General features: G+C 36.7%; 1 long non-coding RNA gene across 1 annotated transcript; it reads left to right on the top strand.

The window, feature by feature from the left end:
- The first annotated feature begins 2,139 nt into the window (after positions 1 to 2,139).
- LOC307149586 lies at positions 2,140 to 18,313 on the top strand. Its single transcript, XR_013819589.1, has 3 exons — positions 2,140 to 2,367; positions 17,050 to 17,082; positions 18,078 to 18,313. It is a non-coding gene; the product is annotated as an uncharacterized lncRNA (long non-coding RNA).
- Positions 18,314 to 24,988: the final 6,675 nt, after the last annotated feature.

The following is a 24,988-nucleotide window of genomic DNA, read 5'->3' as shown; positions in this document are numbered from 1 at the left end:
CCACCTCGGCCCCCCACCACATAACAGCCAATCACAAAATTGGTGCAATATTCAATCGCTGCTCTCACACCACACACCATGTTCTTATGCAGTGAATCAAAGGCCCCGTTCACACTGCAGGCAAAAGTGGCCCAAATCTGTTTTTTTGGGGGGTCAAGTGACCAGGTCAGACTTCTTCAGAGGTAGTGTGAACACTCAAATCTAGCCCAGATCTGATTTTTTCAAATCAGATTTAGACCACATACATATGTGGTCCTGAATCAGACCCAGATCTGATTTTTTTTCAATGTGGCCGCAGTGTGAACAACCAAGGCGGATTTGATGCGACTTTTACGTCAATCTACGTCGACATTTGTCACAATTATGCGCCGGCGAAGCCCTAGACACAACAGACACAGACAATAGCCTAACATTAATAGCTTGACTAGATATGGAGAACAGAGATGGAGCGAGTCAATGGAGGGAGAGTGAGGTGTTAGACCTAATTAGTATATGAGGAGATACTTCAATTCAAGCTAAACTAGAAGGATCCTACCGTAACCACTCTGTTTTTGAAAAAATTGCACAAGAAATGGAAGAACAGGGACACAGGAGAACAGCGTCTCAGTGAAACTATAGTATTCACATCACATTCCCACCACTCCTGGCTTCGTCTACGCATCCACACAGACCTCTGTAGTGAATTTGCAGCCATAAACCCGCAAAAGGCAAAAATAGCCAATTTTGCTCTCTTTCTCTTCGTTCTTCTCCTCCTCAGTACCTGCTCATTTATGTTACGGCTTACATTACACAAACATTTTGAAATAAATGCGAATATGCTTACTTCCTCCATAACCTCCCGAACTTTAGTGCAACCGCGTGCTGCATCTGATGTCATTGTTATTGTTCTTTTGCGCATGCGGGTTAGTTTGAAACCTCAAACAGTTCTCACTGCAATCAGATATAGGTCACATTTTAAAAGGTAATGTGAACAGCCAATCAAAAAATCGGATCTGAGCAAAAAATCAGAATTGAGCATTAAGACTTGCGGTGTGAACGGGGCCATACATCACGGAGCAGAGAGGACACTGACAGCGCGCTGACAGACAGGACAGAGCAGGTTACTTTTGATATGAAACAAAGTCTCAACTGTCAAATTTCGTCATTTTTAAACGAAATTTAACAAATAAATACCGTTTTGTGGCTCTTTAATGTGTCTGACAGATCGCTGTAGAGACTAAAGTTAAAGCTGCTGGTGAACCGATCATCAGCACTTCCTTCTATAGCATCAAATAAACATAAATGAACATAAGAAGGAATGTTGTTTTAACCGTGGAAAGACGTCAGTACACGCCGTTATTCAAGTTCAAATCCTCCAGCGTTAATCTACTAACTCTCCTGACTGCTTTGTCGGACGCAGATGGCGGATTATGATTGGTCAGATCGCCTGTCAATCAAACTCCATGCGAAGGGCCAGTTCAGCTCCAGATATGATATTTTCTGTTTTCTTCCCAACCCCCTCTTCATGATGACTTGCAGCCCAGCAAGCAATAGCCGTCATTTCAACGTCTGGGTTAAATATAGACCCGATATAGTCCGGCTATGTGTAACCCACTTTTAGTACAAATAACATTTAATCTGGATAAATGTATTTTTTTCCAAAATAACTTGTGAGATGTATGCTATTCCATCATGTAAGCAAAGTCAACTGTGCTTACAAGTTGTTTGGTTTGCTTTATTTTACATGTTATATGTGTAGGCTGTGCGTAGCCACGATTTAGCTCGTATTCAGACCCGGCTATTGTAGCCCACTTTTAGTCAAAACTGATTAATTGTAGTTTTTTGCCAGGAAGTGCATGAAATGGTTGATATTCATCACGTTCGCATTGGTAATGATATCTACAAGGTTCAATGTGTCATTTCACGACATGGTCGATCTGTAGTCACGATTTAGCTCCGAATTGGACGGGCTATGCGGTCTGCTTTAGCCCACCTGGCGAAATCAAGGCAATCTGGTCTACGTACGGCTTGGCTATAGCCCTGATTCAGACCAGCGATATAGAATATTAGTCTTAAAAATGTTTTCGCTCACACAGCTTAATGTTTGCTGTCACACATAAACATAACATTCATACACAATCTACGATATGACTGCTATCATTTCAAATTAAATCAAATGCAATGGCATTTCTCAACCGCTAGATGGCACAATCGAAACACTACTGAGACATGACTACTGGGACTACTGGCATTGCGCGACTAGATCACTTTAGTCAGATCTCGCGATACACATTTCCTCCATTTTCAATTTTATTTTACACGAGGCAGCTGTCAGAGAGCAACGGGCGAGCAACACTCTGAAAACCTTCAAATTTCTACTTCGATCTTGTAAGTATGCGTGTTATTTTTGTTATGTTCATTGTTTAAATTAGTTAGTTGTTATAATGTGTAGAAACCGTGACATTTTAACATCACCATTGCAGAGTACTATTTTTCTCCAACAAGTTAACGTTAACGTTACCTGCATGTGTTATTGCAACTGTCAGAGCCATAGAGAGAAAGAGTTGCGACACTCTTTGATGTCGCCGCTATGGCTGTCACGTGGTTCATGTAAGCCCCAATAGTTCCAAAACATACGCTGGCTGTCATGTTCTTCTATGGGACAGACAGCAGCGATTGCATTATTGAACGGTAAATATAAAATAAAACACACACCGAAGTACTTTTTCAGCTGTTATTGCATTATTGCATTTTGTTAATGTCAGTTTTGCATTTGGAGATAAGTTTTAGGCTATATTTTTGGAGGGAAAAGCTTATATTGTTCATGTTCGCATGGGTAGTAGCACTGGCTTTAGCGGCTCTAACTTAACTTTTCCATATCATTCATCTGATGATGGACGTCTCATGATATTTATTTTAGCACAACTGGGCTGTATTAGGCTATTGATTCCTGTGATTTTGCTTATAAATTTTGATTCAGCCATTAGCCTACCTTGATCACGCAAAGAGGTCTGCCGTGACGGTCCGTTCAGAGTTCACTTAAATATTTTTTATTAAACAATGACAGACAACAAAAATGTGTGCTTGTGTGAGTGTGTGTGAACAAGAAAAACAAAAACCAGGGACAGGTGATCCATGAAACAGACAGGACTGGTGATCCCATAACAATCATAGAGGTCCAGCATTGTTCTCACAAGCCGCTTCACTCAAGACAATAAAACATAATGAAAAGTTAGTATATCCCAAAAAATTTAATTTAATAAAAGTTGCTATAAAGGTGGTAGCGATTCATTACAGAACTCTTACTGTCACAGCTGACGAAGTCGCACTAGTTAGCAGGCAGTGCTTGAAAATTGGTTGAAACAACCAACATAAAATATAAATAATTACGCTGTGCATGTACAAATGAAGACCAGTATAAGCATCGCAAAGGGCCTCTGATACAATATAGACAGTTGACAATTCGAAAGAGGTCGATATTTCAGCAACTTAACTCTGGAACAACTCGACGCGCAGCAATGTAAGTGAATGGTGTCCAACGCCCAAATGACAGTGTTTGGAACTATTCCGATCTTCAAATCCCGGAAGTAGGCGGTTAAAAGCGCCGCCATTATTTACAACGGAGGTCTATGGGAGTGTCGCAACTCTTTCTCTCTATGGCTCTGGCAACTGTGTGCCCATATCTAAATTCAAGGTGGTAAGCATGAAACTATGAATATTAGTATAAGGTATACACCCCTAGTATTAGAAAAATCACGATAGCAGTGCAGCGGTGGTAGCGAAATCACTTTTTTGAGCTCATGAAGTTACTAACCCAGTAAAAATAAATTCCATTTTTGAAATCTGGTGTATATCTGGTTTAGGCTCATGCTAGGGATATTATCAATATTCTATAATATGGTGCTTGGTATCGTTGGAAAGGGGACCTTTTAGGCTTTCATTTAAGCCCAGTACTGAATCTGTCTGACAAACACAGAGGTCACAAGACTTCTTTAAACCAGAAATAACACACATTTTTTCACAATTTCCGCCTAAACTGTATGCTTTCTTTTATCCCTGTGGCATGAAAGAACACCATGGACACAAAACTCAACAACTTCAATACTCAAGGCACTCTGATGACTCAGAAAATGTATAATATACCCATACTATTTATTTGTGAGAGCCTTAAATTAGACTTGTGCAGCCAGCGCAAGTCTTCAAAATAGAATAGAGCCAATAGAATGGACAAAGAATACCCTATTAGTTCAGGGCCAAATGGCCTATTTATTCATGTACAGTTGTAATAAAAAGTAATTGTTTCAATAGTGTAGTCAATGGTGTTGTAAACATAACACTTGTACGTGGTTTAACAAAATGTTTCTATCATGTATTTTGATATTCAGATATGATGTCAGAAAGTAGCTCATTTTGACAGTTTGATGAGGATTTGTCAGTTTTGTGAAAAGATTGTTGGTTCAGTTGACTGGTTATAACAACTCTACCAACTATGTCATCTTCAAACAACTTCCATTGAGTTCCAGGGGTATTAAATGTAAGTAAAAAATACTTTTTCTCTTGTGCTTGTGAATTGGTGGGGAATAGTAGCAGTAGCTAATGTAAGCTTGGTGTTTTTCACACTTAGTATACTTTTAAACTTAAAATAAGAAAGTATACTTTCAGTCTACATTTTATGTACTTCTCAGAAATATACTTAAAATTACACTTCAGTGTAGGCCTACTTGATTTATACTGAGAGAAAAGTCCAGGGCCCGTATTCATAAAGATTCTAAGAATCCTCCCAGAAAACTCTTAAAGGACAAGTTCGGTATTTTACACTTAAAGCCCTGTTTACAGATCGTTTCTGATGAAATAGAACGGTTAAGATTGAAATTTGGACACATGCTGCTGTCCCGAGAATTTTCGGTTTCTATGGTAGCACCCCCCCACCTCCACAATGGCTGCATAGGTGCACTGGAACAATCCTTCCTAAAACGCATTAAACTTTTGTTTGCAAAGACGTGAAACTCACCGAGTGGTCAGGGGTGTCCACTGATATGCTCACACAAAAATCGCTGCAAAAGATGCTTTCCAACAGGTGTTTTACCATTCGTTGTAAAACTGTGGACCTATTTTTCCAAACGCCTCACACCCGTAGATTCTTCCGTTGAGAGCTTGAATAATAGACGGCGGCGGAGTAACACCATACCTCACAACACATCCAATACAAGTCAATGGAGTTGGACAAAAACTACGATAAAACCTGTTGGAAAGCATCTTTTGCTGCGATTTTTGTGTGAGCATATCAGTGAACACCCCTGATCACTCGGTGAGTTTCACGTCTTTGTAAACGAAAGTTTAATGCGTTTTAGGAAGGATTGTTCCAGTGAACCTATGCAGCCATTGTGGAGGTGGGGGGGGGTGCTACCACAGAAACCGAAAATTTAAAATTTTAAAATTTTAAACCGAAATCTTAACCGTTCTATTTCATCAGAAACAATCTGAAAACTGGGCTTTAAGTGTAAAATACCGAACTTGTCCTTTAATTTAGCTTAAAGGTGCAGTGTGTGATTTTTAGCGGCATCTAGTGGTGATCTTGCGAATTGCAAAACCGCCATTCACTGATGCTCGCTCCGCTCTTTTCAAACTCGAATGAGAAGCTACGGTGGCCGACTTATGATAAAAAGATGTCGTCGTCTGAGTCGGAGTCTGCAGAGAGTATCAAGTCAACCCATGAGGTTTCTTCATATTATATTAAATTATATTTAGTTAAACCACGTTATTGCGATTGATATTTTTACTTGTTTATCATTGTGTTTGTCTTTTATTTAGTGAGTTTAGCATAGATTTTTTCCATGCTAGTTAGTAAAAGATAAGAGCTAATTATTTTATTTTATTTTGATAAGATCATCAAAGCAGCTTGGTAAGGGTAAATAGCGAACGTCACAATGTCTGTGGCGTCGTTCAGACAGCATGGTTTTTTCCACGTTTGCAGAGTCAGGGACAACCTGACTATGTACCTGAGGTAACTCGAAGAGGGAGAGGTAGAGGGAAAGGGAGAGGAAGAGGGCAGAGAGGCAGAGGTGTTGGAGGTGCAGTCAGGGAAAGGAGAGGCAGAGGACCTACCCGTAGTGATGAATCAAGAGAGGATGAAGAAAGAGTGGAAGCCCTCCAAAGGAACCGGAGAGCTGTTACCGAGGTATGTATTTACAAAGTATTTTCTGAACTGTTTGCACTTTATGACAAACCCCAGCACACAGTGATTACATTATTTACATAGCAGGTCTGTGCACATGTACCCCTGGTAGTGTAACCTGTCATTTATTAAGCAACATGTTAAGATACTAAGGAAAATAAATAACTATATAAAGTAGATAAGTAAGAAATGTAATTAAATATACAAAATAAAGGTAAATATCTAAATAAAGGTAATGTATACATATAAAGTAATTTACAGCATCAACAGAAGTGTAATGATAAATAATAGTAGTAGTGTATTAAATACTAATAGTAATAATGAGTACTGGTATAGTTCGTTTTGAGTGGAATACAATCTTAAAAACAACATTATTTAGACAGTAGCCAGAGTATTGAAGCAGATAATATTGCATATTGAGTATTTTTCCCTGTGTCCTCTTTCTTCAGAGACTTCTTCAGGAGATGACTCTTGATGAACATAGAGAGCTCTCCACCCTTCTGCTGGAGAGGCAGCCAGGCCTGGTCTTTGATGCATTGATGATGCATCAGCGCAGACATGGTGCCCCACCTTCTGCCGGAGTGCCAGGAGTACCATGGTGTACTTGTGGCAACTGTAGGGAAATGCCTACGGACCAGGAGAGGAAATGCTGTGGCCAGGATCAAGCAAACTGTGTGAGCCTACTGCCCCACTTCTCCCAGTACTGCCTTGAAGAAGGCTTTATTCGCATTCACTGGCAGTACCGGGAGGACATTACGGCATTAGGCAACATCAGGGAGCCTGGGGATGACAACAGAGAGTACCGCTATGGTGCCTATAGACACTACATCTATTGGCAACATGGAGCTTTAGGCCAGGGAAACCGACTTGTCATCCCCAGTTGTTGTGTTGTGAGGATCAGGGACAAGTTCCCTGATCCTCAAGGACACTACACTGGTTTTATTCCTGGACTATGAATTTCCTTCCATGTCCTCTGGCATGGTCATACAGTTTCAAACAAGTACTCACAAATCTGCCTCAGCATCATCAAGGCTTCAAAGAAATGTATATAGTTAATATTTGATTTATTATTAGAATTATATATATATATATATATATATATATATATATATATATATATATATATATATATATATATATATATAGATATATAGATATAGATATATATAGATATATATAGATATAGATATTACATATATAGAGATATTATTTTATATTTTTCCCATATTTATTTCAATTTGATGTATGTTTTATAGTTATTTATTGTGTTATAAATGTTCAACTGCAGTTCTCTGGAATTGAAATAATAAAAGTTAAGAAAAAGCACATGGTGTTTTTATTTTCATTATATAAATTTGAACGTGTTTAGAAAAGTATGACAATTTCAAACTTTGCCATACCATTTCCAATAACAATTTTATTTATTTATATTTACATAACATGGGACAGCTGTAGCATTACTTATCATTACTGTTCAAATATTTTAACTTAAATTTAGGCTACTTTTTGAAAATAATATGTGCTGGCCACAGTGTACTTGGCAGAATAAGAAGAAACTAGGTGAACGCAATGACTTTTTCAGTGAACTGAAGTTCTTTCCCTCGTGATCCAGCCTGACAAGTACCAGGACACATGTAAGGTGATCTCCTATGCGGATCCTTCCACATCAGATGCTGGTTGGAATAACGGTCCTGTTGAAGACAGTGCCATCAAACATAGTTACAGACTATATTGTAATGTAAATAACATTCAGTGACGTAATATGGTACAACAGTCAACAAATTTGTGTAACTTACCTAGACCTCTCCTGACTTGTCTCTGCAACAAGTCTGATGTTGCTGGTGCAGGTACAGGAGGGACCAAACCAAGCTGTCTGGGGTCATCTGGTCGAAGGCTCCTCCTTCTAGGCATCCCAACACCGCTTGCGAGTCTGTTATTCACAATCCTTCGTTGCAACTCAGAAATGTATCCATAGGTTTTTTCTGATTTCAAGGCATACACACTGTATCTTCTTGCGTTCTTCTTATACAGTCTTTTGAAACTGAAATTACACAAATTTCAAACAAAAAACAATAAGTTTGTAAGCACTACATGAGAGAATCTTGAGTGTAAAGACAATCAATTGCATTTAAAACATTTGCTTAATATTGTACTATGATTTTTAAAATTATACAATTGTAAAACGTACATCTCTTTGCCGTCCAACGTTTTCATTGTTGGTCGATTCAGGTGGAAATTGTAGTCCAAAGCAGCAAGCAGAACTCTTGCCTCATAAACTGGAGGGCTGAAAGCATACCGCTTGCTTGCATACATCAGGACATGATTGTGGAATGACTCTAGGTCTGCAGTCGATCTGATAGAACAACCAAACAAACAAATACATACTTCTGTGTACATGAGCAGTAAGCACAACTATTACTAATATATATCAGTGTGAAAAAGTATATACACTCTACCTGAATCGTAGATATTTGTGAACATCTTTGTGCCACCTCTTATTGAGAACAATGTCCACTAAAGCTTTGTGGCACTGGGAGTCTCTCTGAATCCACATCTTTCCCCGCATTTGCTCTGATTCAAGGTGCCCGTGTTTGCAGCTTCCCATAGTCCAGGTGTGAATGTTGCAGACATGGTGAAGGATGCCTACCCATAATGCCTGCAAAACATAATAATGTAATTTAAATGGTTTTAATATAGCAATTAATGAAACTACTCAAAGATATAATAAAATTGCGTGCTTACAAGAAACTCCTCACGTGTGTCGGCAGTCTTGCAACACCACCAAAAATGATTGACTATGTCCTTAAGCCAGTTCAAAAGGATGGACTGTCCTTTTATCTTTGCTGCCTTAAAAAGATAAAAAAAAATGATTACTGTAAAATACAGGCATTCATAGTGTCAATGTTCAAACCCTACAAAAAAGCCTAGAATGAGTAACACACCTTCTGGCAGAGTAAAGTAAACAAAATCTATTGTCTTTTTTAGCGCAATTAAAAATTACATACTGTCATCCATCAACTGCACATAGTTCAATAACCCTGATTTACAGTACAGTAACTTTAAGGTTAATAAATGTTAAACAACATGAACCTGTGATTACACTTACTGCTGCTATTTTTTTGGCAATGTTCTTCGCACCATGCCACATATCCAGACTGTGATGAATTTCCAGAGCCTTGTATTTGCCTTTATCTGGGTCTATGAAGCGGTAAATAATGTCATGTAACTATAATAATTATATTGCTGTTATACATATGCATTCATACCATATATTAATTGAATACTTACTCATAAGGGCACTAATCTGGGCATGAGCATCTGTGCAGATCTCCACTAGCTTTATGTCCGATGTAAGCGTGTCCACAGTCTGGATGAAATCCTCCTTCTCCATGATGACAGAATTCCATGATGTTTGCCGCTTGTCTATGGTGACAACATGAATGATCTCCTTGGTCTCATTCTCCATGGCGGTGTAGCTACAGTATTGTGCACAGTGACCAGGAGAGTCATTTCTGCCATCCGCTAAATTTGTTAAAATTATAATTAAACAGAAAAAAAAAGAATTATATTTGCTTCCATACTGTCATTGCTTAGTGTATTTGATAGATGTTACATAATACAGTATCAACTACAAACCTAGGACAACAACCTCTTTCCCTTGAAGCCGACAAAGAGCCTCTGTCCTTCTCTCTTCCCAGAATTCCTTTATTATATTGACGCAGTAAGTGTCCTGAATGGAGAAGAAGGTGTTCCTGTTCACCATTCCCATGTTCATGAACTTGAACAAGAGGGCAACCTTTGCGTAGTTGTTGCCAGACAACAAAATATTGGTGGACAAGAGAAAATCGCCAGCTTGCATCCCAAATTTCATTACAGGCTGTGAATTCCACCTCCACAAGCTGTGTCCATTAGGACAGATCTAAAAGTCAAATTGAAGAAACATTTGCTTTTATGATGTGCAGCACTGGCTTTTGATACAAGCTTTTATTTTATACTAATTTTAAGTTGTACTATTCTGTGATTTTCTGGACTTACCCATTCGATAGTAGCTGCTGTGCCCCTGGTGGTGATGTTGATCTCAAAGGGTGCAACAGAGTTGCACGGCGCACCAGTCCTCAGAAGGCCAGTGCATTTATCCACAGGCAGGATCAGAAATGTGGCCAATTGTCTTAAGCAGTTCTCGTACACTATGGAGGCTCTTACACCTATGATGTCATCTTCACAAAGGACTTTTTGTGGTTCTGGGATAACAGGGTCATGATGACAGGGAGAAGGCTCATCAGGAGGGTCTTCATGTGCAGGCAGATCATGGACAGTATTGTCGATTCCAATAACAGGAAGTCCATCGATAGAGTGTCCTTTCTTCAGTGCTCCACCCATTCTGTTGAGGGACAAAAAAATGTAGTAAACAGACACCACAAAACAATTGTAAATTTAGAATGACAAATAACACACCGTATAGAAAGCGGTGGAAAATACTCTTCATCCGAGCTGAAACCATTCTGTCCATCATCTCTTTCAAGGGAGTAAGGGAAAGCTTCAACTGCCCAATCAATTCTGTATATAATGACAACTTGAAGTTAAATAAAACTTCTCAAGTAATCTCATTGAAAAATAATACATGTATTATAAAGTACTACTTACACACTGTTCATTGGGTCATTGAAAACAGTTTCCTCCAAGTCCGGCTCATCAATGCTCATGTTATGTAAGCTGCAAAAAAACATGGTATAAATATATATTATGAAACTTTGTAGAAAAGCAATACAGGACTAAAACTTATGATGTGTAGATGTTACCTATGTTCAAGACACTGAATTCCATTAGCTTCTGGAATGACATTAAGATGCTCATCTCTGTAAAGAAAAACCACAGCAATTTGTGTAACCTACATATGCTCATTCAACAGTAGATATAAACCAAATATAAAATTAAATTACACACTATTCATACAGTTCATGTTTTTAATCATAGATTTTAGGACAAAATTAATATATTATTATGAATGATTTACCTGTCTGTTCCACTAGAAGCACCAATGCTAGACAATGCTGGAGCTGGGACTTGCAAAGGTTTCCTTTTCAAGGGAGTCGATGTTGCAGGACCTGTCTCGTATCTGGAGAAACAACGGCAGCATCAATAAATGAAATGCTACGTGCCACAGTCACATACGACTGTAAAACATTACTGTACTGTAATCAACAATGTATTACATCTTGGTAGGGTTTGCTAATCTGGCCTAATAAACTGAACATCCCAAAAATGATCACATCTTGCATTACGTTTGCCATTTGATGTTGGGCAATGTTATGAGCGCGCTTGCAACGCGCGACCCGCCAACATTTGAAATAATGAAATTTTGGTCGGCGGGAAAAATGGTCCAACGAACCATTCGGTTTGAAAATGCGTAACGTTAGCTACCGAACACCGAACCTAAAGCCTCGTACCGAACGGTTCAATACAAATACGTGTATCGTTGCACCCCTACTAAATAACGTTAGCCTACATATTTTTACACCACTGACAAGGGAAACGTCACTTCACACTGTGTCTATGGCTAGCTTCTAGGTAATGCTAAGATTATGAAACAACAGTTTTTATTTGCATTGTTAAAGTTGGAATACCTTACCTGTCCAGCAGAAAACAGGCAACTTCGGCGTCGCTTGTAAAGCCTTTTTCGCTTTTAAGACTCCTCCATCGCTGAAAAGCCAAACCGATGTTTACCCGTGATTTTTGCTTCTTTTTCTCCCTTATTTTTCTTGCTTCGTCATATTTTCTCTTTTTCGAATCAGATTTACCATCCTTCGGCTCTTGTCCGATAGAATAACTGTGGTCAGTCACATTCATATTCACGAAACTCTGCTGCTGCGTCTTTTTCTGCTGTTTGTCAATCGAGTTAATGACGAAACGCGCTCAGTAGCGCTGCTTGTTCGCTGTCGGCTACAGTAGAAACATGACGTCACAATATGTCGACCTTCATAGAGAGGGGTGGCCGTTGTTATGTAGATATAAATGACTCATTCTAAGTTAATACAAACATAACGGTTAATTAAGTAAGGTCTTTATACACCACTGGGAACATAGTTATGGATCTTATATTGCATCTCTGCCATTAGATCCTCAGAAAAAACACACATTGCACCTTTAAAAACTTTTACATAGGAGTCTTAGCTTAAGAGCGATTCGGGGCCAATCTGAGAGCAACTCTGAGCAAGGAAAAGACAAAAACTTTCATCTTAGTGAGGAGGCGGGGCTGACCCCGTTGCTATGTATGACACAATCTTTTGAAGACTGTGATTGGCTGGTTGTCCAAGAAGGAAAAAAAGAGTGGAAAGTATAGGGTCTGTTCTAAGCCTTCACTTTGAAATTACATGCGACTGTGTACATTACACACTGCTGCATTGTTGCATTTTCCCAGTTGCCAAATATCGTAATGTAGTGATTACTTTCATTTCTGGTGCTATGGCATTTCTGCGCTGTGTTGTAGATGTTAGCGCGTCTCTAATAAGATCAGTCACAAACATGATCCCTGCACGATCTAATCTATAGCGTCTTATTAACTCACTGTCATCCATTGTCTGCAACACATTTTTTCTCCCTCTTCGTCTTTCTGCCATGTTCTCCTCTGCTAAAGAAACTCTTCAGCCTCTGAAAAGTCCTCGTCCATACTCCTTACAATTTTGACCTTAAGACCTCTTTTAAGGGTTAAGATGCTTTCTGAATTACTTTTTTCTTTACTGGGATTTTTCCTTTAATTTTAAGAGTAAACGCCCACATTTCTAAGAATTTTCTTAGAATTTTGTCACTAGGAGCTACTCTTTGCATTAAGATTCTTTATGAATACGGGCCCAGGTATATTTGGCCTGTACTTGAACTCAATCTTTTGATCCAGATATACTTAAAAGAATAATTAAGAATTCAAAGTATACTTGTCTTGTAGTTGTGTTAACTCTTTTGATTGAGTAGTCAATTAAATATACTTTTTTTACAGTTTTTCATATACAGTCTTATGAAACTTACATTGTTTGAAAATATTGATTAGAATATTGATATAAAACAGATATGTTTCTAATTCTGCATATCTGAATTTTTGTGTAGGCTAGTCCACTGGTAGTGTATAGCAATTTACTCTAATTCTACTTTTTTGTTTAAAATGTTGCCTTTCTTTATGAAACTTACTGACATTCAAGTGTTGATTAAAAAAGGATGCATGAAGCTAATAAAATGTTTTTAAAATTAAAGAACAGTTAAAGGTATTTTTCAAGTGCAAAAATAATATATAAATAGTAAACTATAAGTATAACGTTATGTTCACTTAAAGAAAACTTACAAGTATACTTGTAGTATAAACTACGAAACTAGTAGTTTACTGAGAGTACACTTCAGTGTAAAAAAAATTACTACTTGAATTAAAATAGTAAACTACTAGTATACTTATAAGTTCACTTGTAGTACAGATGCATTACAAATGAGAAAACTAGTTGTGTACTTAGTTTACTACTCTTACAAATACTAAAAATACTAAAAGTGGGCCAATTTAGCCCCAAGCAGTATTGAAATAGTACACAAGTTTACTACAAGTACACATTGATATTAGTATACTTACTACATAAAGTATACTTAAAAAATATACTTGAAAATTACTTAAGTATACTTCATAAAATGAACATGAAGACATGCACTTTTATGATGGATAGATGCACTTTTATGATGGATAGATGCACTTTTATGATGGATAGATGCACATTTATGATGGACAGATTCACTTTTATAATGGATAGATGCACTTTTATGATGGACAGATGCACTTTTATCATGGATAGATGCTCTTTTATAATGGACAGATGCACTTTTATGATGGATAGATGCACTTTTATGATGGATAGATGCACTTTTATGATGGATAGATGCACATTTATGATGGACAGATTCACTTTTATAATGGATAGATGCACTTTTATGATGGACAGATGCACTTTTATAATGGATAGATGCACTTTTATGATGGACAGATGTACTTTTTTGATGGATAAATGCTCTTTTATAATGGATAGATGGACTTTTATAATGGACAGATGCACTTTTATAATGGATAGATGCACTTTTATGATGGATAGATGCCCTTTTTTGATGGATAGATGCTCTTTTATAATGGATAGATGCACTTTTATGATGGACAGATGCTCTTTTATAATGGATAGATGCACTTTTATGATGGATAGATGGACTTTTATAATGGATAGATGGACTTTTATAATGGATAGATGGACTTTTATAATGGACAGATGCTCTTTTATAATGGATAGATGCACTTTTATGATGGACAGATGCACTTTTTTGATGGAAAGATGCACTTTTATGATGGACAGATGCACTTTTATGATGGACAGATGCTCTTTTATAATGGATAGATGCACTTTTATAATGGATAGATGGACTTTTATAATGGACAGATGCACTTTTATAATGGATAGATGCACTTTTATGATGGATAGATGCACTTTTATGATGGATAGATGTACTTTTATGATGGACAGATGCACTTTTATAATGGATAGATGCACTTTTATAATGGATACATGCACTTTTATAATGGATAGATGCACTTTTATAAAGGATAGATGCACTTTTATAATGTATAGATGCACTTTTATAATGGATAGATGCACTTTTATGATGATAGATGCACTTTTATGATGGATAGATGCACTTTTATAATGGAGAGATGGACTTTTATAATGGATAGATGCACTTTTATAATGGATAGATGGACTTTTATAATGGACAGATGCACTTTTATAATGGACAGATGCACTTTTATGATGGATAGATGCACTTGTATGATGGACAGATGCCCTTTTATGATGGATAGATGTACTTTTATGATGGACAGATGCTCTTTTATAATGGATAGATGCTCTTTTATGATGGATAGATGCTCTTTTATAGTGGATAGATGCACTTTTATAATGGATAGATACTCTTTTATAGTGGATAGATGCACTTTTATAATGGATAGATGCACTTTTATAGTGGATAGATGCACTTTTATAATGGATAATGGATAGATGCACTTTTATAATGGATAGACAATAATAGATTTTTACAGCGATTGATTCCTGCCGGTTCCATAATGAGACTGGCGCGGCCAGAGACATTTTGGGCACTGCTGCATATTAAATATATTATAAATAGTTTTTCCGCGTTAGAAATACAATGTGTGGCGAGAGGGCGTGACAAAAGACCGAAATGAGTGACTGTCATGTGACACTTGAGAGCCCTGACTGCACTGTAGCAGTTACACTGTTTAACCTGCAAGCTAGCTAGCCTGCTAGATAGCTAGCCTGCTAAAAACACCAAGCTTACATTAGCTACTGCTACTATTCCCCACCAATTCACAAGCACAAGAGAAAAAGTATTTTGTACTTACATTTAATACCCCTGGAACTCAGTGGAAGTTGTTTGAAGATGACATAGTTGGTAGTGTTGTTATAACCAGTCAACTGAACCAACAATCTTTTCACAAGACTGACAAAACCTTGTCAAACTGTCAAAATGAGCTACTTTCTGACATCATATCTGAATATCAAAATACATGATAGAAACATTTTGTTAAACCACTTACAAGTGTTATGTTTACAACACTAATTGACTACACTATTGAAACAATTACTTTTTATTACAACTGTACATGAATAAATAGGCCATTTGGCCCTGGACTAATAGGGTATTCTTTGTCCATTCTATTGGCTCTATTTTGAAGACTTGTGCTGGCTGCACAAGTCTAATTTAAGGCTCTCACAAATAAATAGTATGGGTATATTATACATTTTCTGAGTCATCAGAGTGCCTTGAGTATTGAAGTTGTTGAGTTTTGTGTCCATGGTGTTCTTTCATGCCACAGGGATAAAAGAAAGCATACAGTTTAGGCGGAAATTGTGAAAAAATGTGTGTTATTTCTGGTTTAAAGAAGTCTTGTGACCTCTGTGTTTGTCAGACAGATTCAGTACTGGGCTTAAATGAAAGCCTAAAAGGTCCCCTTTCCAACGATACCAAGTACCATATTATAGAATATTGATAATATCCCTAGCATGAGCCTAAACCAGATATACACCAGATTTCAAAAACGGCATTTATTTTAGGGGGTTAGTAACTTCATGAGCGCAAAAAAGTGATTTCGCTACCACCGCTGCACTGTTATCGTGATTTTTCTAATACTAGGGGTGTATACCTTGCCAAAAAACAATGATAGCATTTGCCCCCCCGTTGATACCGATGGACCCCCCTGGCTCATGGACTAACAGCAACATAGTGCAACATGAAAATAAATTATAATTTTTTTTTTTTTTTTTTTTTCTTTCCAATTAATAAAAGGTAGTGGCAAACAGTAAAGTCTTTAAACTCGATTTAAAAGAATTAAAATATGCAGCATACATTCAGTTTTCAGTGAATTTGTTTCAGATATGGTGCATAAAAATTGAATGCTGCTTCTCCATGTTTTGTTTTGACTTTTTTTTTTAATTTTGACTTATAAATTTGATATAAAAGTAGCTGGCTACTGTCCCAGATGACCTGAGAGGTCTGCTCTGGATGGTTCATAATGCATCAGAAGATTAGAAATTTACTTTGGCCTTAAAATGTTAATTAATTTAATAACCAGCTGTAGTATTTTGATATGAATTCTTTGACAGACAAGATAGCCAGTGTAAAAACCTCACAACTGGAGTGATTTAATCCACTTTATTTGATTTAAAGACACTGTTTATTGCAAATTATCCAGCAATCAGTCAACAAAGTACAGCAATTGAATATACAGAACACTTGTCACTGACTACCATTAAATGTCTTGTTACCAACATTCTTCAAAATATATTTTTTTTGTGTGTGTTCAACAGAAGAAAGCCATACAGGTTTGGAACCAAGTGAAAGTGAGTAAATGCTTACATGATTTTTTTTTTAGTGAACTACCCCTATAAGTATCTTTTTATGTTCATTAGAGTTATATGAGTAAGTGATAAAGAATGATTTATAGGGATAGTTCACTTTGAAATTAAATTTTGGCATGTTTTAGCTTACCTTAAGGGAATCCAAGATGTAGGTGTCTTTGTTTCTGAAGTAGTTTCAATTTTTATATTTTTAAGTCAAACTGTTCTTGTCTGTCAGTCAGTCATATAATGCAGGTCTATATGGTCACTACCTGAAAGAGCATGATTGTTGTCACGATTTGTTATGATTTCTCTTACATTATGAGCGCGCTTTTTGATGTGCCTACATTTGTAATAAAAAAATTTTGGTCAGCAGTAAAAATTGTCTAACGAACAGTTCTGTTTGTTTAAAAATCCGTATTGAAATCGAACCGAAAGCCTCGTACAGCATGGCTCAATACGTGTATCGTTACACCCCTAAAATATATGTGTATATATATATATATATATATATATATATATATATATATATATGTATGTTGGATGTATGTTTTTATTTTTTGGATCATCAGTGTTTTTTAAATTATTGTTTTATGTTGTACATACTGTACACTTTTTCATTGTATGCTTGAAAAAAAAAAAATGTATGTAAAATGTATGTGTGTGTGTGTATATATATATATATATATATATATATATATATATATATATATATATATATATATATATATATATATATATATATATATATATAATTAGTGCATCACCATTATGCAGGCAAAAAATTTCAATTATTGTTATTAATTTATTAATAATATTGATATAAATTATTGTCTATATTGATATAAATTATATAGTCTCAATCTATATTCCGTTAACACTATATTGGCCAGCTCTAGTGTGCATCCTAGCAAAAGTGAATGACTGTAATTAGTTCAAAATGATTGTCATCAATGCTTTTCTTGAGCAATATTTTTTTTCTTTTTCTCATTTGGCAGACGCAGTGATGACCAACTTTCCTTCGGCGACTGAATGGGAAATAAAAAATGCAATTTCTGGTCATTTTAAACAAGCACCAGGGAGAGCAGGGGGTGGTGGTTATGGATATAAAGCTAACAATTAATTCTTAAAATTTTTAGTATCTTAAGTTGTTTTACATATTTTCCAATATTTTATTTGTTCATTTTTATGTTTGAATGTTGTCTAAGTTGTTAATATAATTGTTCTAAATAAATCCCTTTATAATCAATTAGTTTGGATGGATTTTCATTTATGAGAACCTGTTATATTTGAGTGAAAAGAATCCTTATGCCTCATTTTGTTGTCTATTAGTGTAATTGATGACTAGTCTATTCTTGGGCTATGGTTAGACGTCTATTAGATTTTCACTGACAGCCCAAAATCAGCCTTGTTTTAGCCTCGACCCATATTGCCTGTCTATTAGACGTATATATTTAGTCGTTTAATAGCTGTCTAATTGATGACTGGTCTATTTTTGGGCTATGGTTAGACGTCTATTAGACGTATAAATATAGTCATTCGATAGCTGTCTAATTGTCTATTCTTGGGCTATGGTTAGACGTCTATTTGACGTATATATGTAGTCATTCAATAGCTGTCTATTCTTGGGCTATGTTTAGACGTCTATTAGATTTTCACTGACAGCCCAAAATTAGCCTCGTTTTAGCCTAGACGTCTGGGCTGTTTTGACGGCTATTAGACGTCTATTAGACGCAAAATTGCTTGCTGGGAGAGGTGTCAAAAGTATTTACATTCATTACTCAGGTAGAAGTATAGATACTAGGGTTTAAAAAGACTTCTGTAGAAGTTTAAGTATCAACTAAAGCTTTTTACTCAAGTAAAAGTATAAAAGTAGCCTACTTGTTTCAAAACTACTTAAAGTATAAAAGTAAAGTAAGGAAACAAAATTCTCTCTCTCTCTCTCTCTCTCTCTCTCTCTCTCTCTCTGATGTTTCTCTTCATGAAACAGATGAATGTCTTTCAAAGGTGCGCACGAGAGCGCTCTCGTGCTCATACTGACATTGAACCAGGATCGACTATGCGCCGTGCGCGCGCAATCTTTGACGCACGTGGACAGTTGTGTCAATGAGCTATTGATACATGTCATTTTACCTGGTAATCGCGATCTATTATGCATCAATTACACCCTATGTAAGCGCTCTCTCGCTCTCTCTCTCTCTCTCTCTCTCTCTCTCTCTCTCTCTCTCTCTCTCTCTCTCTCTCTCTCTCTCTCTCTCTCTCTCTCTCTCTCTCTTTGCCCCGCGATTTGCCCCGATTTCTCCCTCGCTCTCTCTCTTTGCCCCGCGATTTGCCCCGATTTCTCCCTCGCTTACCGCATCTAGGTTTCCTTCTGAGGACTTTTGCCACTGCGCACAACCAAATGTGACTACAGCCTGTCACAAGTTAGAAAGACACCACAACGCCAATCAGTTTAGCGATGTGTAGGCTATTCAGGAGCCGGGAGTCAGATCTAAATCGTTTGTGTAATTGGCCAATTTTTTTTTTTTTTTTACGACGACAAGCCGGAATGAAAACAAGCCGAAATTAAATAGGAGTAACGAGGCTATTTTTAAAATGTAAGGAGTAGAAAGTACATATAATTGCGTCAAAATGTAAGGAGTAGAAGTAAAAAGTCGTCTGAAAAATAATTACTCCAGTAAAGTATTGATACCCCAAATTTCTACTTAAGTAAGGTAACGAAGTATTTGTACTTCGTTACTTGACACCTCTGATGACTTGTAGCCTAATCAAGAGTTACCACACTCTGTAGCCTAATAAAACACAACATGCACAAATTTCTTGTTCCGAAAGGAAAACCTTGTGTTTTTAGCTCATGAAAAAGCAATAACACTTGAATGGATGAGTTTGTAACAGAATTCTCTAAAATGAGTAGAAAGCTAATGTTGTAAATTATACTGATATAGATCTTTTTCAAGACCTGCCCCGTTTTCCTCAAATCTAAAGTTACTAAACTGATAAAAGATTCTAAATATACATAAGAATGTAAAAAATAACAATGGCCAAAAATCTGTAATGTTATACTGCATTAACAGACGTGAGAATAATTCTTAAGAAAAACAGCATTTCAGATAAAAGTGAAATAAATGATAGTGATAAAAAAAAATGTATAGTGATGTAAATAGTTATTTTAAAAGATCTGTCCCTTTTTATCAAATCTAAAGTTACTTAATTGATACAGGATCTGTTAAGGAGTAAAACAAATATATATTACAAACGCAAAAAGAGAGAATGTAAAAATAAACCTGTTAAACATTTTTATCTCTATATATAAAGTTCCTAAATAGTTGCAAAATATATACAAAAATATATACTTTTAATACTAAATATAGGCTACTAAAATATATACCCCATACCCAAAACAAAATAATTCCACCTCGTCTTCAGCAGCTGCCTCATATTTCGGGAGTAAATAGAGAGAGCTATGTGGATTAATACATCCAGCCACACAACACCTATGCTTGGGAGACATTCTCATATGGCTGTGAACATGTCTGTCAACACACGTGACGTCACTAAAACAGCATTCTGAAAACAGGTCGTTGGGAGACACTGCTGATGATTTATGGGGATTAATAAAAAAGGAGTGAGTGGATTTTTATCACTATTGGGTGGTTGTGTACACACACTGCCAACACACATTTATGTCCAAACAGCATGCAAAAGTGAATTTTGCATAATAGGGGACCTTTAAGTATAGGGAAGATATGAATTATGGATGGGTGTAGCAGTCAAGAAAAAGAGGAGAAGGAGAAAAAAGTAGAAAGAGAGAGAGACTCAAAGGGATTTTCAATTGGCATGTCAGGGCAGGACATCTTGCAAAGTACCTTGGAACCTTAAAGGTAAAGTGTGTAATTTCTGTGGCGGAAACAGAATTTCTAAAGTAATAATCTCTGTTTTTTAACAAGTTTTGTGTTTGGCGCCGCTAGTAGGCTAGTGCAAATAGTATTGAAATTACACACTTCACAAGTCAATGTGAAACGCTGTTCACCATTTTACTCCTGTAATCTGCTGTATTTGCAACTGAAATGGGATATTCAAAAAAATATTGGAACTACATTAGCCACGTTTCCATTACCCTTCAGACTGAAATTGCGAATTGAAAATATGCCCAATGGAATGGCTCAATTTCGCGAAAACTCCCATATATCGCAAAAAAGTTTTGACGCTCACATGAGGTGGTTTTTCAGGCAATTCGAAAAAGGAATATTTAGCAAAACTACAATGGAAACAGTTTTTTTCACATTTACAGGTCACCTGGCATACATAAGTCACATGATTATTATTTAAAGAAGGAGCGGTATGTTTGGACAGAAGACGAGAAAGAGTTTTTCATTAAACTCATAAAAGACAAAAGTATTACAGGAACACTGGATTCTAAACAACAAAGAAATGCCACAATTTATCAAGACCTTGAAAGCTGACATGAGGGAGAAACACCTCATACGTGCCGCTCCCAGGTATAAGGGGCTTTCCTCGCTATTAATGCTTGGAAAACACACCTGGTCTCCTTCGATGAAAAATAATGGCTAGTGCGGTGACTGGGATATACGTAAACCTACCAACATCCTTTGCCATGATTTTTGGAATGACTTATCGTGAGAGGAAAAAATTACGTTTTAGTCGCATAACATTTAGTCGCCTATGTTACTGGAAACACCATCATTTTGAAATAGTTTTTTTTTTTATCATCATTTAGAAAATATAACAAAAATTTTGCGCAAATCTGTACTGGAAATTTGTAATCTTTGAAATCTGTACTGCGTATTCTGTATCCATCTGAAATTGACTCGTAAAAATAGTCACCAAAACTGAGCAGAAGTGTTGAAAAAATAATTCATATAAATTCAAAAAAGGGATTCATAATGTCATCTGGAAAAAAAATATATTTCTGAGGCGAAGGAAGTTATAAGTGATTGAAGAATAAAAAGATAAATAATTATTTTCTTTGGAAACCGATGAATTGTTCAAAATAAGACTATGTATTAATAAATTGAATTTTGAATATATGTTAATTCTAAGGTGCAGAAAACATTTATCAGAATTGAGATGTTGAATGAGACAACAAACAAGCATGTACAGTAGAAGATCCATAAATCCCTGACTCCAATAAAACATTTTTAATATAGCAGTTAACTGTAGTAAAGTGCTTTTTTATTATCCAATAAATGTCAGTTGTTTTAACAGCTTTAATAATCATCAAAGGATTCTTTCTGTGCTGTTATTTAAATATTTCCACAATTAAAAACAGTTACACTTAGAGTTTATAGACCCATATGTTTTAGATGTGTGTACAAGAGAGGAAAAAAAGAATCATGTTCATGCCAGAGGATGCTAAATTGGAGTTTGAATGAAGAGAATAACTTTTTTTCAGATTCAGATTTATGGTCCATCTCCCACCATACATGAGATACTGTCCATAAATTTTCTTAGTGATGATTTTTCCGGGGTAGGTCACCAGGTCTTTCTTCAACCCTCCTCATTACATGGCTTGGGACACACACACACACACACACAAGCTATAGGTGGAGAGGAGAGAGAGAGTGATAGAGCCAATTCAGTGGATGGGGTTTATTAGGAGGCCATGATTGGCAATGGCTGATGGAGGGAATGTGGCCAGGATTACCAGGGGTTACACCCCTACTCTTTACGAGAAGTGCAATGGGATTTTTAATGACCACAGAGAGTCAGGACCTCCGTTTCTTTTGACAGTATAGTGTCCCTGTCACTATACTGGCACCCCCTACTGGCCTCACTAACACCTCTTCCAGCAGCAACCTGGTTTTCCCAGGAGTCTCCCATCCAGGTACTGACCAGGCTCAGCCCTGCTTAGCTTCAGTGGGCAACCAGTCTTGGGCTACAGGGTGATATGGCTGCTGGACACATGGGCTGTGTCCCAATTCAAAGGCAACATGCTACTCTGACGTCAAAGGCCACACCTTCGAAGGTCGGACTGAGCGTTGTCAAATAGGACGGTCTAGCCTACACAGGACTGTTCTTGTCGCCTATCCACTGTGACAGCTGTCGTTGACAATAACGTCTGTACTGGACTTTTTTGAAAGTTATACTCAACTGCCTAAATAAAAAACATGGTCGCCATGACCCATTTATGTACATAATAAAGCGTATAAATGATATAAAATTGCCTCTTGGTAAGATGTAAGTTAACACTTGAACCGCTTTATATATATGAATATATTATTCTTTATTTATTTTTTCATTGTATCATTAGACAAATTAGATTATTTAAGTGGATGAGACTGCGAAGGGTCCATCTGTTGCATCCTGGCAATCCATGAAATGAAGGGCACATTTCAGGGCCGCATTTAAAGGATTGCCTTCGAATTGGGACAGCCTTCGCTGTGCCATAGTGAAGCAATAGGCCTTCAAATGCAGCCCTTGAAGAATGCAGCCTTTGAATTGGGACACAGCAAGGGACACACAGGACCTCCTCGCTGTGAGATGACAGTGCTATACCCACTGAGCCACTGTTAAACTCTCAGCACTTTCAGTGTTTAACAAGACTAGACATTTTTTCACTGATTTTATCCAACATGTGGGGTTCATGGCATCTTTACAGACAGACAAAATCTATTTCCTCGCTGGCACACCTTCCCTGTTATCAGTCTCAGAGAGCATTTGTTGTATTCCTTCTTTTTTTTTTTTCTTTGCTGAACTGTGCTTATCTATTTGAGATTCAGATCTGTGGTGCTCAGACAGATAATACTCGGTTACATGCAGTGCATAACGGTTTTCTCCTTCAATGATTCTGCTGGTTAACATCAGTCTTCAATGTTGGCAATAAAAAATAAAGAGTTCTTAGGCCTAATTCATCTTTGATGTCTGTCTGTTATTCAGATATTTTTGTTTAAAAAAAATTGTTGCAAATGTTACTCATTTTAAATTTAAAGTTTAAGGTTAACTTTTAATGAATTATTTTGATTAATTATTACTCAATTCTAATTTGTTACATTTAATTAATAATATTGTTTGTAATCTGTTGCCACAATTTTATTGAGTAGATATAGCGTATTCATTTTTACAGTATCATGAAAGGTGGTTTTTATTATTATTATTATTATTATTATAGATCTCTAAGTGAACAGAGGGGGCATACAAGTTCAAATGATCACAAGGTGTTGACAACCTGATGCACAAAGTTTCAGAAGTAACAATTTGTAGAAAATAGAACGCCTACAATCAAATGTCACGATGAAAGGAATGCCACAAGGTTCCTGAGCTACATTCTTTGCGGTTGTTGAATCACATTGCACAACCTATAGTGTCACTTTCACACCAAATTAATAGGTACATGTTCAGTGGTAATATTACAAGTTCCTTAGGAATGATGCTTGAATGTAAGCTTCTTTGTGATGATTTTCTCTGCATTGTGATTTATACAGGTGTTTATGTCAGTAAAAATTATGCTCAGACAAGTAAAGAGCTGTCATTCTCATGCAAGTTGCCAGGTTTAGGTTTGCGTTAATCTCCTGTGATATTACATATTACACAAAAGTCAAGCCTGCCCTCTTCTGGAACGATTCAAGCTCATTTGAGAAAAGGCCAAGTGGGTTATTTGAACACATGCAAACAGGAAACAAGGTCACATAAGAAAACAAACAAACATCAAAATGCTACGCAACCCCAGTGATTTTACCAAAGTAGGATGTGAATTTTTGTAGAAACAAAACAATAGTTCAAAGTCTCTTTTGACAATCTCTTCTCCAGTCGACAGCAGCTCACGAGGTCCCAGTCCAACTCACTCACTCACACACACACTCACACTCACTCCCCTCCTCTCTCTCCCGCTACAGACTTCGCAAAACCACGCCCCCCTCGCCACATAGGCAACACACTATCATAGCAATTT

Source organism: Squalius cephalus (assembly GCF_949319135.1).
Source record: "Squalius cephalus genome assembly, chromosome: 2".
NCBI classification, from domain to species: Eukaryota; Metazoa; Chordata; class Actinopteri; order Cypriniformes; family Leuciscidae; genus Squalius; species Squalius cephalus.
This window is presented reverse-complemented; position numbering and strand designations above follow the sequence as displayed.